The sequence below is a fragment of the Pan troglodytes genome, chromosome 19 (assembly GCF_028858775.2).
Source record: "Pan troglodytes isolate AG18354 chromosome 19, NHGRI_mPanTro3-v2.0_pri, whole genome shotgun sequence".
NCBI classification, from domain to species: domain Eukaryota; kingdom Metazoa; phylum Chordata; class Mammalia; order Primates; family Hominidae; genus Pan; species Pan troglodytes.
In genome coordinates this window covers 55226224-55239983 of record NC_072417.2, presented here as the reverse complement: position 1 = coordinate 55239983, position 13760 = coordinate 55226224, and the positions used below count along the sequence as shown (strand labels likewise).

The 13760-nt window shown below is 48.1% G+C and overlaps 1 protein-coding gene across 16 annotated transcripts in view; it reads right to left on the bottom strand.

Moving 5' to 3' along the window:
• The window catches only part of CDRT4 (CMT1A duplicated region transcript 4), a 126555-nt gene that overhangs the window by 23073 nt on the left and 89722 nt on the right, over positions 1-13760 (bottom strand). Inside the window, exon 1 of one of the 16 annotated variants that reach the window (XM_063799000.1) lies at positions 9059-9239. The exons of the other annotated variants lie outside the window; for them this stretch is intronic. The gene's annotated coding sequence lies outside the window, so the exon portion shown is untranslated. Of the gene's footprint in view, positions 1-9058; positions 9240-13760 lie in introns of those variants that run through there. 16 annotated transcript variants of the gene reach the window in all.

Here is a 13760-nt window from a genome sequence, read left to right as displayed (position 1 = left end):
TCACGAAGATGCAGGCCTGAACCGAATTGTTGGAAGATTTCTCACAGTCAGAGTGGAGGGGGGAACCTTCACATTAGGAACGTTCAAGGAGAAGAATGAAGAGAGTCCAAAGACGACCACTTGGCCACCAGAAGCTCTGAGAAGAGTCCTACTCAGTAGTGGGGCTGCTGGGCGGCAGCAGAGGCAAGTCGGGTCATTGTGAAGAGGCCCAAGAAACAAACCGCTAAATGTCCAGCATGACAGTCTGTCTCATCCTGGCCTTCACTCCTGTCTCCCCGTGACAGCCACGGCGTTCACCCATTCCTGAACCCTGAGGGATACACCACCGAAGGCTTATTAATCCACTCATTTAATCTGAATTATTGAGGGCCTCCTACTGAGCCAGGTGAGCAGGAGGGATACTGTCCCTGCTGTGGGGGAGCCTGTATAATCCAGACAGAGGCTGTCAAGGGGTGGTTCTGGGATCACCATCACCAGCAGCAGCAACACCAGGGAGTTTGTTGGAAATGCAATTTACTGGATCCCACCTTAGCCTACTGAACTAGAAGCTCTGCAGGCTGGGCCCAGCAATCTATTTTCACAAGCCTTCCTGGGGATTCTGTTGCTCATGAAAATTTAAGGACCATTGAGCAGGTCTGTCACTGCCTCACTTGGTAATAAAGAAAATCTGCAAGTTTCATGATTTGCCTTGGGGAGGTCACAGAAATGGCGTGAGGGCTCCTATGCTCCTAGACTCAGAACAGCTATGCCAAACTGTGCTGTCATTTGGAAATTTTTGGTTCCAGTTTCAGGAACACTTTTTCTACCTCAGTTTGGCCACTGTTTCATGGTGATTTCTAAAACTTTTTTTGCAGAAGAGGCAGGAACCTCCCCTCCACTCATGAACAACAAGACAAATGGGGCTTCTTTTGACTTGTAGCACCCACCCCAACAGGGGCTCTGCCATCCTTTCTGAAGGTGGCTCTGAGAAGGCCATTTGCACTGTTGTCTTCAGGCCCCTCCCCACACTGTTCTCTCACTCTTGATAGGTGTCAAGGAACGTATACAGTCAGGCTTCTCTATTGAGTTGATTTCTTTTTTTTTTTCTTTTTTTTCTTTTTTTTTGAGACAGAGTCTCGCTCTGTCACCCAGGCTGGAGTGCAGTGGTGCGATCTCAGCTTCCTGCAAGCTCCGCCTCTTGGATTCACGCCATTCTCCTGCCTCAGCCTCCTGAGTAGCTGGGACAACAGGCACCCGCCACCACGCCTGGCTAATTTTTTTTGTATTTTTAGTAGAGACAGGGTTTCACTGTGTTAGCCAGGATGGTCTCGATCTCCTGACCTCGTGATCCGCCCGCCTCGGCCTCCCAAAGTGCTGGGATTACAGGCATGAGCCACCGTGCCCAGCCTCTATTGAGTTCATTTCTAAAAAGATGCACCAACCAATGAGGTAGAATTCCATTCATTCACTCAGCAGATGACTTCCATGCTGCCAAACAGAATGATCTCCTTTGCCTCTTCTGCTTATCTCATCTGACCTGTTGGCAAGGGAGCCAGCAGGCCCCTTTCTCCTGAGTCCCAGCACCTCATAGGCCTCTCTTCTCAGGCCCCATGCTGGCCCCTGCTCCTCTGCTCCACTTAGGGTGAGGGAGCCCCTGTCCCAGGCACCCTTCACGTCTTCATCTGCAAACTCATCACAGTGCCCCAACTCCCAAAAGTGTGTTTCTAGCCATGGGCTCTTCCCTGAACTGCACGCTCTTATATCCAATCCCTGCCAGACATCTCCTCAGAGATATTTTATAGGTACCTCAACCTACCTCATTCAAACAGCTCCTGACACCTCTCTCTCCCACCACATTCAAAACCTGCTTCCCCACTGGCCTTCCTCCAGTTTGTTAACCAGCACCCCTAATGAACCTGTTGCCAAAAAACTAGGAATCTTCTTTTCCTCTTCCCCTCATCTTCAAAATCCAATTTATTATCAAATCATGTCAATTCAACCTGTAATTGTCTTAAATCCTTCGTTCTCTTTATTCTACAATTATGACAACTACTACTGCTGCTAATAATAATATAGAAATAACTCACACTATAGGTGTTTATGTTTTATACTTATTAACTCATTGAGCCTTCCCAGCAAACCTGTGCATTAAGTGCTGGATTATTCCCTCTTACAGAGGGTAAAATTGAGGCATATAAATGTTCAGTGACTTCCTGAAAGCCATACATCTAATACAGTGGAAGCAGAATTCCACGTGATCAAACATGTTGCCCCAGTGCTGCCCCCATATCCGCCTGGTTGCCCCCACAGCCTCCAAACTGGCCTCCCTGCTCCCACACTTGCCCCCTGTGTAATTTGTTTTATCCACACAGCAGCCAGAGTGATCTTTCTAAAACCTGCACCAGTACACACCACTCCTCAACACAAACATCCCTTTCCAAGGGTTTCCTCAGAGCCCTTGGGATGAAATCCAAACTCCTTCCATGGCTGCCTCTGTCCACCTCTTAGATCTCTCTGTTTCTGTCTCTCTCCCTCCCTCCCCCGCCTTCCCCACCGCCAACCACCCTCCAGCCACAGTGTCCTCCTGTCAGTCCTCAAACTCACCAAACTCCAACCATTCCCTCCCTCCAGACTGACTTTCACAGATTTTTACATAGCTGGTGTTTGATCATTTAAATCTTAGCTCAATGTTGCCTTCTCAGAAAGGCTTTTTCTAACTTCCTACTCTAAACTAGCCACTCAATCCAAATCTATCACATCACCTTGTTCTGTTTCCCCGACAGCACTTATTGCTATCTGAAATTATTTTACATTTGTTTGTTTATGATTTATTTTCTGCCTGCCCTCTTAGAACTTGAATTCCATGAAAGGAAGGAACTGTTCTGTCTTTTCTGTCATGTATATCCCAGGACCTAAAACTATAATACGGAGCTCTGTGCCAGGCATAGGGATAGCAAGGCGAAGGCAGCAGAATCCCTGCCCTTAAGGAAGTCGGCCTCTGCAGTTCCGCTACAGCATGCGGGCTGCCACAAGGGCAGGAGTGATTCCTCACCCAGCCTAGGAATGCTGGGAAGACTTCCTGGGGTAGATGACTTAAGTTTATTTTATTTCAACATTTATTCTGGACCAGACCTGCCAGTTACAGTGATGGATGAGACCAGTGGTCTGCTTCCTTAGTACCAGTATCACCTAGAGAGCCTTTTAAAGCACAGACTCCTGGGTCTCATGTCCAGAGTTTCTAATTCTGGAGTAAGACCTGGAGTAAGCACCAGGAATCTGCATCTCTAACAGGTCTCCAGGTGAAGACCAGTGTCATCTAGGGACCACATTTTGAGAACCACCAGATTGGACCGTTTTCTTGCCACAGATCACCATCAGTATGGCTCAGTGCAATGCTGTGCGCCATTTGCTTTGATAGGAATATAGGCTATATATAAATATAGGCTACAGATAAAAGGTATCAGTAGGTACTTCTTGGAGGAGCTGGAACCTAGGTTTCATTTTGAATAATAAGTAGGCATTACTGAAACAAATAAGGGATGAAAAACAGAAAAAACTTGAGGAAAAGGACAAAGTAGTATGTAGTCTTAAAAATTAAAATATATTTCAATATTGCTGAAGCATAAAGCATAAAACAAAGACTGGCCGAAGGTGAGACTGAAGTAAACAGCAGATTCGAGTCCCTTAAAAAATTAGTAGCAGGAGGCCAGGCTGCATAAAAGCCAGGTGAGCACAGCACACTTAGGGAACTGCAGAAATGGCCAATACAGAGGGTGCTCAAGGGTCAGGGGAGAGGTCTCTAGCAAGAAAAGATTCTAGGCCGGGCGTGGTGGTTCACGCCTGTAATCCCAGCACTTTGGGAGGCCGAGGCAGGCAGATCACGAGGTCAGGAGATGGAGACCATCCTGACTAACACGGTGAAACCCAGTCTCTACTAAAAATACAAAAAATTAGCCAGCCGTGGTGGCGGGCACCTGTAGTCCCAGCTACTCGGGAGGCTGAGTCAGGAGAATGGCGTTAACCCAGGAGGCAGAGCTTGCAGTGAGCCGAGATCACGCCACTGCACTCCAGCCTGGGCAACAGAGTGAGATTCCATCTCAAAAAAAAAAAAAAAAAAAAAGATTCTAAAGAAAAGTAGAAGTCAAACCATGAAGGGACCCTACTTTGGGGCTGGGTCCTATGGGGAAACAGAGGGTTCCTTAGCTGGACACTGCAGACAGAATTGCCCATATATATGGGCATTCATTCAGTAGAATACTATACAGCAATGAAAAGGAACAGGCTACACCTATTGCAGCCACATGAATGAATCACACAAACATAATGCTGAGTGAAAGAAGCCAGGCACAAAAGAGTAAACATGAGTCGATTTACATAAAGTTCAAAAACAGGCAAAATATAGGGTTTAGAAATACATTTAGTGTAAAGCAAGTGTGTGACTTCCATAAATTCAGGAGAGTAGTGACCTCGGAGGATTAGAGAAAGGGGTTATCGATGGGAGAAGGAAGGAGGGAGGTTTCTAGAAGCTAGCAGTGTTGCATTTCTTGTCATGGGTGACTGTTACTGAGTGTTCACTTTAGACACATCACCAAGATGTAAGCTGTATGCCTCGCTTTGAGCACTTCATATTTCAAATTTGTTTTTTTAAAGATAAAGATATTAAGATAGTTGAGCAGGAGATGGGGGTGGGAGGAGGTGGACAGGAATGGAACAAAAACTGCTAGAAGGAGGGAAATGAAGATTGTCGAGATGACTGCAGGGCTATGCATGCGTGTGTGGGTGTGAGTGTGCCATTCTCTTCAGCATCAGTCAAGAGCCCTGGATTCAGGGTAAGGAGAGAAGATCAGGCGTGTTGGGAAACAATGGGGAAGTGGGTAGGGGAGGGCTGGGTTTTTATGAGTGGGGCTGAAATTTTGGATCACTGGGCCGGGGTGGAGAACGCAAAGCCTGGAGATGTGCCACCAGGCAGCTGCACCTATCAAAGAAAGACTCCACCATCAAACACTGACTTTTAGGCTGTAATTAGCAAGTTGGCTCGTGTCTCTCTAAGGCCAAAAGTAAGTGTCTAAAACCAGAACAAAATCATTCTTTCCCATGTTCCTAAAAACCTTAAATACAAAGGTAAAATAAACATTTATTTTAGAAATAAACGATGAAAACTCAAAAGCAAAGTAGGCCAACTATTTCCCAGGCAGCAGGCCTGACCTGCTACAAATTCTTGGTGTCCGGTTTCAGCTAGGCACTCACTGTAACTTGGCCAAATTTTCCTCGTTGACTTTCCCGGCACATTCCATGCAGCTCCACCCTCTGTGAGCCATGAAGCTGCTCCCAGCTGCCCTCTCTGCGGTGGGCTCTCCACTCTCCACTGTGCCATGTGCCAGAGGCTATGCTAGCTGATTCCAACCTAAAGTATCTCCTCCTTAACACCGTCTTCTGAGCATCCTCCCGCCTGCCTGTCTGTCATCAGAGATGTGGGTGGCCTGAGGAAATGGGGTCTGAGGGAGCCCCAGAAGGTCCTAGGGAAAATACAAGGCTGGGGTCTGGCCAGGGATCAGTAGCTGGTGGGGAAGTCTGAGCTGAGACTAACAAGCTGGGTGAAATCAGCAAGGGTCCAAGTCAGGCGGGCAGAGGAGCCAGCAAAGTGATACTCAAAGGTCAAGCAAGTAACAGAGTCAGAAGTCAGACAGAGCACGGGGACCAGGAACCCAATGCCCTCTAGGAGTATGGCATGGAGGGGCAGACCTTGAATGTTGGCATCAGGCAGTGCTAGGTTCGAGTCTTGCTTCGGACCAACTGTGTGACCTTGGGTAACTTATTAACCTCTCTGGCCGCGTTTTTCTCTGGTGATGTGTCACTGAGCTTGGGGATAGGGCTAGGGATGGGGATGGAGATGCCAATGGGTAGATGTGGAGACCCCTACGCCAGGCAAGCCTTCAGGTTTGAGAGCTGATGCATCCATACTCCAAATAGACCTTGAGCCCATCAAAGGCAGAGACCAGCACCTGCCCTAGGCTTGGCCCCTGGCACAAGTCAAAGGAGGAAATGATTAGCACGGGTCCATGAGCATTACATATCACCCTCACTGCAGCAGCGGCTGCCTTTTCCGAGCTCGCTTCTTCCCTTCCCACCCCTTGCTAGTTGGAGCTGATTCCTGAGAGGCAGCACTAGATGCTGGGCATTAGCAATCTGAGAGCTGGGTAACAAGTCCTGGGGTGGGGTTTCTGTGTCCTTTCCTGTGCCCTCACCCCAATCCCTGCTGGTGCACCTCCCTGGCAGCTTCACTCTGCTCCCCTCTCCAGCACTTTTCCAAATGTCCCTCCTTATGCACCCTTCCCCTTCTGCTTTCAAACCTTGCCAAGTCTCCCCTCCTCTAAACAATTCTTCCATTGACCCCCAAGCTTCCGTTACTTGTATTTTGCTCCTTTTCTCTGCCAAAATCCCCCAGCGAATGGCCCATACCAGCGGTTGCTCTTTCGCTCACTCCAGCCTGGCATCCACACTCGCAGCTCTGCTGACAGCCAGCACAGAAAGGAACCAGCAGGGATACGGGAACAGAGGCACAGACATCAAGCAGGGTTCAAGAAAGTGCAAGTGGGTGCAACACACACACACCAACACACAGACACACACACCAACAGACACACCAACACACAGACACACGCAATACAGACACACACAACACAGACACACACCAACACAGACACACATAACACAGACACACACCAACACAGACACATACCAATACAGACACACACAACACAGACACATACCAACACACAGACACACCAACACACAGATACACAGACACACCAACACACACACACCAACACACAGACACACAACACACACACCAACAGACACACACCAACACACAGACACACACAACAGACACACACCAACACACACAACACAGACACACACCAACACAAACACACACCAACACCAGACACACCAACACACAGACACACACAACACAGACATGCACAACACAGACACATACCAACACCAGACACACCAACACAGACACACATAACACACACACCAACACAGACATACACCAGTACCAGACACACCAACACACAGACACACATAACGCAGATGCACATCAACACCAGACATACAAACACAGACACACACAACACAGATCCACACCAACACCAGACACACCAACACAAACACACACAACAAAGACACTTAGGTACATACACACACACCAACACACAGACACACATACACCAGCACAGAGATACACACCAAGACATTCATACAACACAGACACACACGCACAAAGATACACACAACACACAAAACACACAAACACACAGTCATATCACAAACACGGAGACACATACGCCTACACATGCACAGACACGCATGCTAACGCCTTCCAATATGGCAGCCAAGGGGCTCTTGCTGTGGTCAGGGAAGAGGGGGAGGGAGCCTGGCCATCCACCGTGGGGAGGACATGCAGCGCGCATCGTGAGGACTCCAGACCCCTGAGGGTGGTAGCAGCAGGAGGGCAACAGAGGATCCTAGAGTTGCTGCACCTGGGGGCAGATCCAGTTGTTACAGGGCCTGAGCATTCTACAGCTGGTGGGGAAACCCTCTTCGTGCCCTGCACAAGTGGTAAGCACTTAGAAGACATCCCTGAAGGAGGGAGAGAAAGGGAGGGAGAGGGAGGGAAAGGGAGAGGGAGGGAGGGCAGAGCCTACCAGGAAGCCTGGAGGAAGCCTGCGACCTGGGACCCAGGTCAGCTCCCTGACCCAGGCCAGTGGGTGAACTGACAAGTGACAGAGTCTGGATTTGAATCCAGGGACTCGGCTGCCCATGTTCTTAACCTGCGTCACCTATCTGCCTCTCTCATACTGACTCAATGTAGCTCAAACAAGTGTAAAGCAAGAGCTTCCAGCACAAACAGTGGGCTTCGGGCTCAGGCCTCCAGAAACACTGCCTGGGGTGGGAGCCTGGGCGCTGGGCCAGCTTCCACCCAGATGGGGAGAAGGGAAGGGCTGCCTCATCTGCAGAAACGAGTCTCTTCTGTTCTCTTCTCTCCACCCCTATCTACACCAAGGTGCATTCATGGATCGCAAGGTTTCTTACTAATTTTTTGTTTCATTCACTGGTGTCTTTTATTCCTTGTTCTAAATTACTTTTTACTTTTATAGAGACAGTCTCACTGACACCCAGGCTGGAGTGCAGTGGCACGATCATGGCTCACTGCAGCCTCAAACTCCTGGGCTCACACAGACACACACTCAATACAGACACACACCTGGACTCAAGGGGCCCTCCTGCCTCAGCCTCCAGAGTAGCTGGGACTACAGGTGCACACCAATGCCCAGCTGATTTATTTTTATTTTTATTTTTGTAGAAACGGGGTCTTGCTATGTTGCCTAGGCTGGTCTTGAGTTCTCGGCCTCAAACAATCCTCCTGCCTCAGCCTCCTTAAGTGGTGGGATTACAAGCGTGATTAATTATTTTTAAATAAGTGACTTGATTATTATTGCTTTGTAAAAATCCTCTTAGTCACCTTTGTCCCTATAGGTTTCTATAGGTGCTTAATAATTTTTTAAAGGTATTTACCAGTTCTGGCTAAACATTCCTTTGGTCCTGAGCTCTGTGGAGAGGTAATGCATCTGTGGGAACATCATCACCCTCGTCCCCAACCCATCACCCCCAGGGGATGGGGGGGAACGGGGGTATATTTTGTGTGTGTGTGTGTTTTGTTTAAGTAGAGTGGTCAGCCCTGAGTGTACAATAGAATCACCTGGCTGTCATTATAGACATACCTGAGCTCAAGCCCTCTGCAGACAAAGTAAATCAGAATCCTAGGAATGGGACGAGCTTGTTGGCAAGGGTTGGGCGTCAGTACGTTTTACAAAGTCCTGAGGGGATTGGGTGACCAGGATTGGGATCCACTTAAGGGAAGTAATGCTGGGGACTCTGGGGACCCTTTAATGGCAGGATTATTCTTTGATGAAGGACCTGACCTTCTCCTGGAAGTTGGGTGTGAGCCTTTTCACTTTCACCCTCGACTTCCCTCTCTGGGGACACCCAGTGTTCTGGCCCAGACTGTTACCTGAGAAGTTTCTGTGATTCCCCATCCTTCCTTCACTATCTTGGCTGTTCCCCTGCCTGGCGTTTATATTTTGTCTCCAGCTGTCCCCTGTGCTCTCAATCCCACTTCTCTTTGGCTCTCTCTTTGCTGCAGCTAACCATCCTCTTGCCCCTGCCCCAAAGTGACCCACGAGCCAGAAGTCAGGAGTGAAGGGGGGCACTGTGACATCAGAAGTTGCCATGCACCCCCTCCTGAATCTTCTGCCCTGCTTTCTTCCTCCTCTGCAGGCTCAGCGGTCACCAGCAATGCAGTCCTCAAACACGGACGTTAGAGTGATTATTCCCACCCCCAAGAGTGAACACCTACTATGTGCTGGACCCTAGACCAAACACATACACACATAAAGATACACAACACACACACATGCACACACACACACCCCAACATGCATGACCTCATTTGAGATCTCTGATCATTTCAACAAGCAGTTACTCTGGCCCAGACGCAGCCAACTACAGAGATAGACAAGACCTGTGGTCTCTTTCCTTAGTGCCAGAATCTCCTAGAAGGTCTATTAAGACAGATTGCTGGGTCCCACTCCCAGGGTCTCTGATTCAGTATATGTGGGGTGGGGCCCAAGAACTTGCCTTTCTAACAAGCTCTCAGCCTTCTTCTGAAATAAAATCCTCTTTAGATAAGCTGGAGAGAGAATGGCTGTCACTAACAGGCTGTTGAGAATTAGCCTCCTTCTCCCCAACTCCATTGACCGGCCCGTGCTTGGCAATGGAGAGAGTGAGCAGCTTCTAACCTCCCCTGTGGCCCCAACCATGAAAAAGTCCCCAAGATGCCAGGAGGACACAGTGCAGAGCAGGCTGTAAAGTCTGGCAGTTTAATTGCAGTCATCAACTCGGGGCAGCACCAGGAGACAGGCTGGACTTGCTCTCCCTGTGTTATCATCATGCCCTGTTGACAATCCTTTGAAATGTCTCTCCCTGTGTCTGTTCCTTCTGTTCCTCTCCACTCCCCCACCACCTCTCCAATCCCAGAGTTCAACCTGTCCAGCCAGGAATGTAAAGTCCCCTCACTTCTCTGCAACCACAGCAAGCACTTGAGCTTCCTCCAAATCATACTGACTCAATCATATATTTCCCATGATCTCCTTTTCTTCATAGTTCTCTATAATCTTCAGAGAGAGGTGCATTCTAGAAAAAGGCCAGGCAGAAAACACCTGCATTTCAGCCTCAGTTTTATCATTTAGTTGTAAGAAAACATACATCAAGTGGATCCCCAACAAAAATCTACCTCTCCTCACTGCCCACGAGTCAGTACCTAGAGCCTCAGGCAGAGCCCTCATTGCTGCGGTTCTCAAAAAGCCTTTCTCTATCCTCCCCTCTCTCCAGGCTCTAGTTCCTCTTCAACTCCAGCCCTAAACTCTCTGAATTCATTCTCGCTCTGGAGCTCCTGTGTCAGTGGAGCCATGCCTTCAACCTTTCCATGGGCCCCTATTTTGTGGCTCAGTGTCCCTGAGCCCTGAGTATCTCCATTCAGTTCTTCAAACAAGTTCTAGACAAGGGAAGGATCTGAGCAAAGTCACGGAGGTGCGGGACAGCCTGGGCGTCTGGAAATGCTATGGGAAATGCACAGGTGAGGGGGATGGGGGGTAGTTGGGGTGGGCCAGTCTGACAAGGTTCTGCTCTCTCTCCCAGCAAGTCTGGGGAAGACAGTGGACATCTTTGAGTGCACAAGCCAGGTGTGAAGTGTAGCGGATGAGCAGGGGACCTCCCCTGTGGTTCCACAAGAACCTCCAAAGACTCACCCCAGAAGTCTTCTGCAGCTTGAAGTGACTCTCTGAGCTGCTTATACCTAGCGCTGATGTGCAATGGGCCAGGGCCCGGCAGGGAGCCAGACCCTCGAACTCGAGAAAGCCATTTGAGAGTGACATCAGCCCACCACCTGCTAGTGCGCACTCACAGTGTTTCCGGAAGCCATGATGCTAATCATGTCTGTTTCTGTGTTGTCCATGGCAACACTCCAAGCCCAGAAAAGAAAATCTGTAGCCCAAGTTATTTTCCTCCCACAGGGCTTGCCTGGCCTTTGATTGTTGGCTTTGGGGAGGTGCATTTCTCCCTCCTCTGTGGGCAGCAAATTCCCCGTGAGTCAGCAGACCCTGTATCTGGGCTCACCATGGGCTTCTACTGACACTGAGAAGGGGCAAGCTGAGCAAACATGCAATGTGACCCCAGTGCTGACCAACCCAGAGATGCCCCATGGGACTCAGGGACTTGACCTCAGTGCTTCTGGGGTCCCTCAGTGTATCTTGCTGGCCTCAGCACTGGGCTGCCTGGTAACCTCCCCACAGGCAGGTACTAAGTGCAGCCAGTCCCTTCATTCAAGGCAGAATGAATTAAAAAGCTGGGGTTCCAGAGTTGGCTCCAGGTCACCCGTGCACACACCCCATGCCAGGTACTGCTCTCAACTCTTCACACACTAGCTTATTCTGGGCTCAAAACTCCCAGGAATACCTTCGAGGCAGTTTCCACTACTCTAATCCCCATTTTACAAAGTGATGAAACTGAGGCACACAGTTCAGTAAGTTGCCCACGGATACACAATTCATAAGTAGAAAAATCAAAGTGCAAATTCCAGAACATACACCACTAAGAAGGGGCCACGAGGCAGCTCTCCCTGCCTGAGAATCCCCCTGAAATCCATGGTGAGCCTGCCCAGAGCCCCCACCCCTACCCAACTTACATTGGCTGCTCTTCCTTTTGCCCCAGAACCCCAAATAACTGGTCAAATGGACTCAGGTGTATCCCTTTGGCCTCCACGCTCAAGTTTTATATGAAAAAATTAAAAAACACAGAAAAAACTCAATGCGTTAGGTCAGTTTATTAACTCTCCCTCTTGGTCCCCAAATTGCCTTTCAGGGTGTTGAGCAGCTGCACACATCACCCCTTCCTCATGAGGTCCCCTTGGCCCTTTACCTCCAGCTGAGTAAGTCAAAGGAGGACATATGATCAAACCAGGTAGTCCACCGGCTGACCTCTGACCTACAGCCTAGAACAAAAAAGAGGACCTGGGCCAATCCAATTATCTCTCAGGAATGCAAAAGGAGGTAGGAAACTAACAGGCAATTGGCCTCAGAAGCCAAAGCACAGAGGATGCTCTGAGGAACACAAAGGCCACGAGAGGTCTTGACAAACCAAACTTCGATGCAAATTGGTCTATAAACTTCTTAAGTCTCTTTGCCTGTACAGTTTGCCCCTCCCTCTCCAATAATGTGTCCTTATCTACAGAAGGAACTGAGTTTCCCATGGTCTGGACTGAACTGATTACATCTTCACAGTGTCCTTTAGCAAGTGCCTCTGCCCCCTATAAAGCAGCTGTCATATCTAGAGCCTTGATCAGCTCTAGGTTTGCTTTCCATAAATGATGGTGTAAATATTTGGAGGTACAGAATACAGGGCTGTCTCTCCTTTTGCGGTGTTAGCAGCTATTAATGATTTATTGACTAGAAACACTATTTAATTAACAGTTGCAGATTGGTAATATTCTCAAGCTATCATTTCTTTTTCATTTTTTATTTGGAACACCTCTAAAGGAGACACTTCTCATCAACTGTTTGATTTCCTTGCATTTTATGAGAAAGGCAACACAAATGTTGAATATTTTCTCCTTTATTGGCAGGTTTTCAAAAGAATATATTGGATATTCGCAAACTCCAAAAGTAGCTAAAGTTATTGAGGATTTTTGTAGTGAACTGGTTTAAGGCAGCTATTGGATTTTCTGCCACTCACAACTAAATTTAATCCTAGCTGATACAACACAGGTAAAGGAGGAAAAGAGGCAAAATGCAATGCAATCTTTTCTCCACTGAACTAGGTGTTCCTTGAACACAGTTTATATCCCAGTCACTCTCACATCTCCAGAGCCTACAGGGATATCCAGCTTATAGTATATGCTCGATAAACATTTTCTGAATTAAAGACAAGAACACAACCATTTAGACCTATCAAAATGAATGAAAATGGATTATATGAGCCTTTACTAGAACTTGTAGGTATTGGCGAGAAATGCTAATTCTACCAGAGGGCTGAAAGCCCAGGCAGAAGAATGGACACCTCAAATAGTAATATAATGGTATAGGCCAGGTGCAGTGGCTCACACCTGTAATTCCAGCACTTTAGGAGGCCCAGGTGGGCTGATCACGAGGTCAGGAGATTGAGACCATCCTGGCTAACACGGTGAAACCCCATCTCTACTAAAAATATAAAAATTAGCCAGGCGTGGTGGCAGGCACCTGTAGTCCCAGCTACTCAGGGGGCAGAAGCAGGAGAATCGTGTGAACCCGGGAGGCGGAGCTTGCAGTGAGCCGAGACTGCGCCACTGCACTCCAGCCTGGGTGACAAAGCGAGACTCTGTCTCAAAAAATAAAAAAGGTAATATAATGGTATAAAACTGAATGTGCCTGATGACATGGCTTATAATGTCAAGAATCTGGAAACAATCTAAATGCTGATCAAAGGGAGACTGATTAAAATATGGAATATCCATATAATGGAAATTCGATGTCTCTAAACTAATGAGGCAAATCTATATGCGTAATGATCACAATATATATTTAAGTAAAAACAGCAAGATCTTCAGAATACTACAGGACCCCCCAAAACAAGCAAAGCCAAAGAAAGTAAATGGCAAATTAAATAAGATGGGCAAAAGTGGA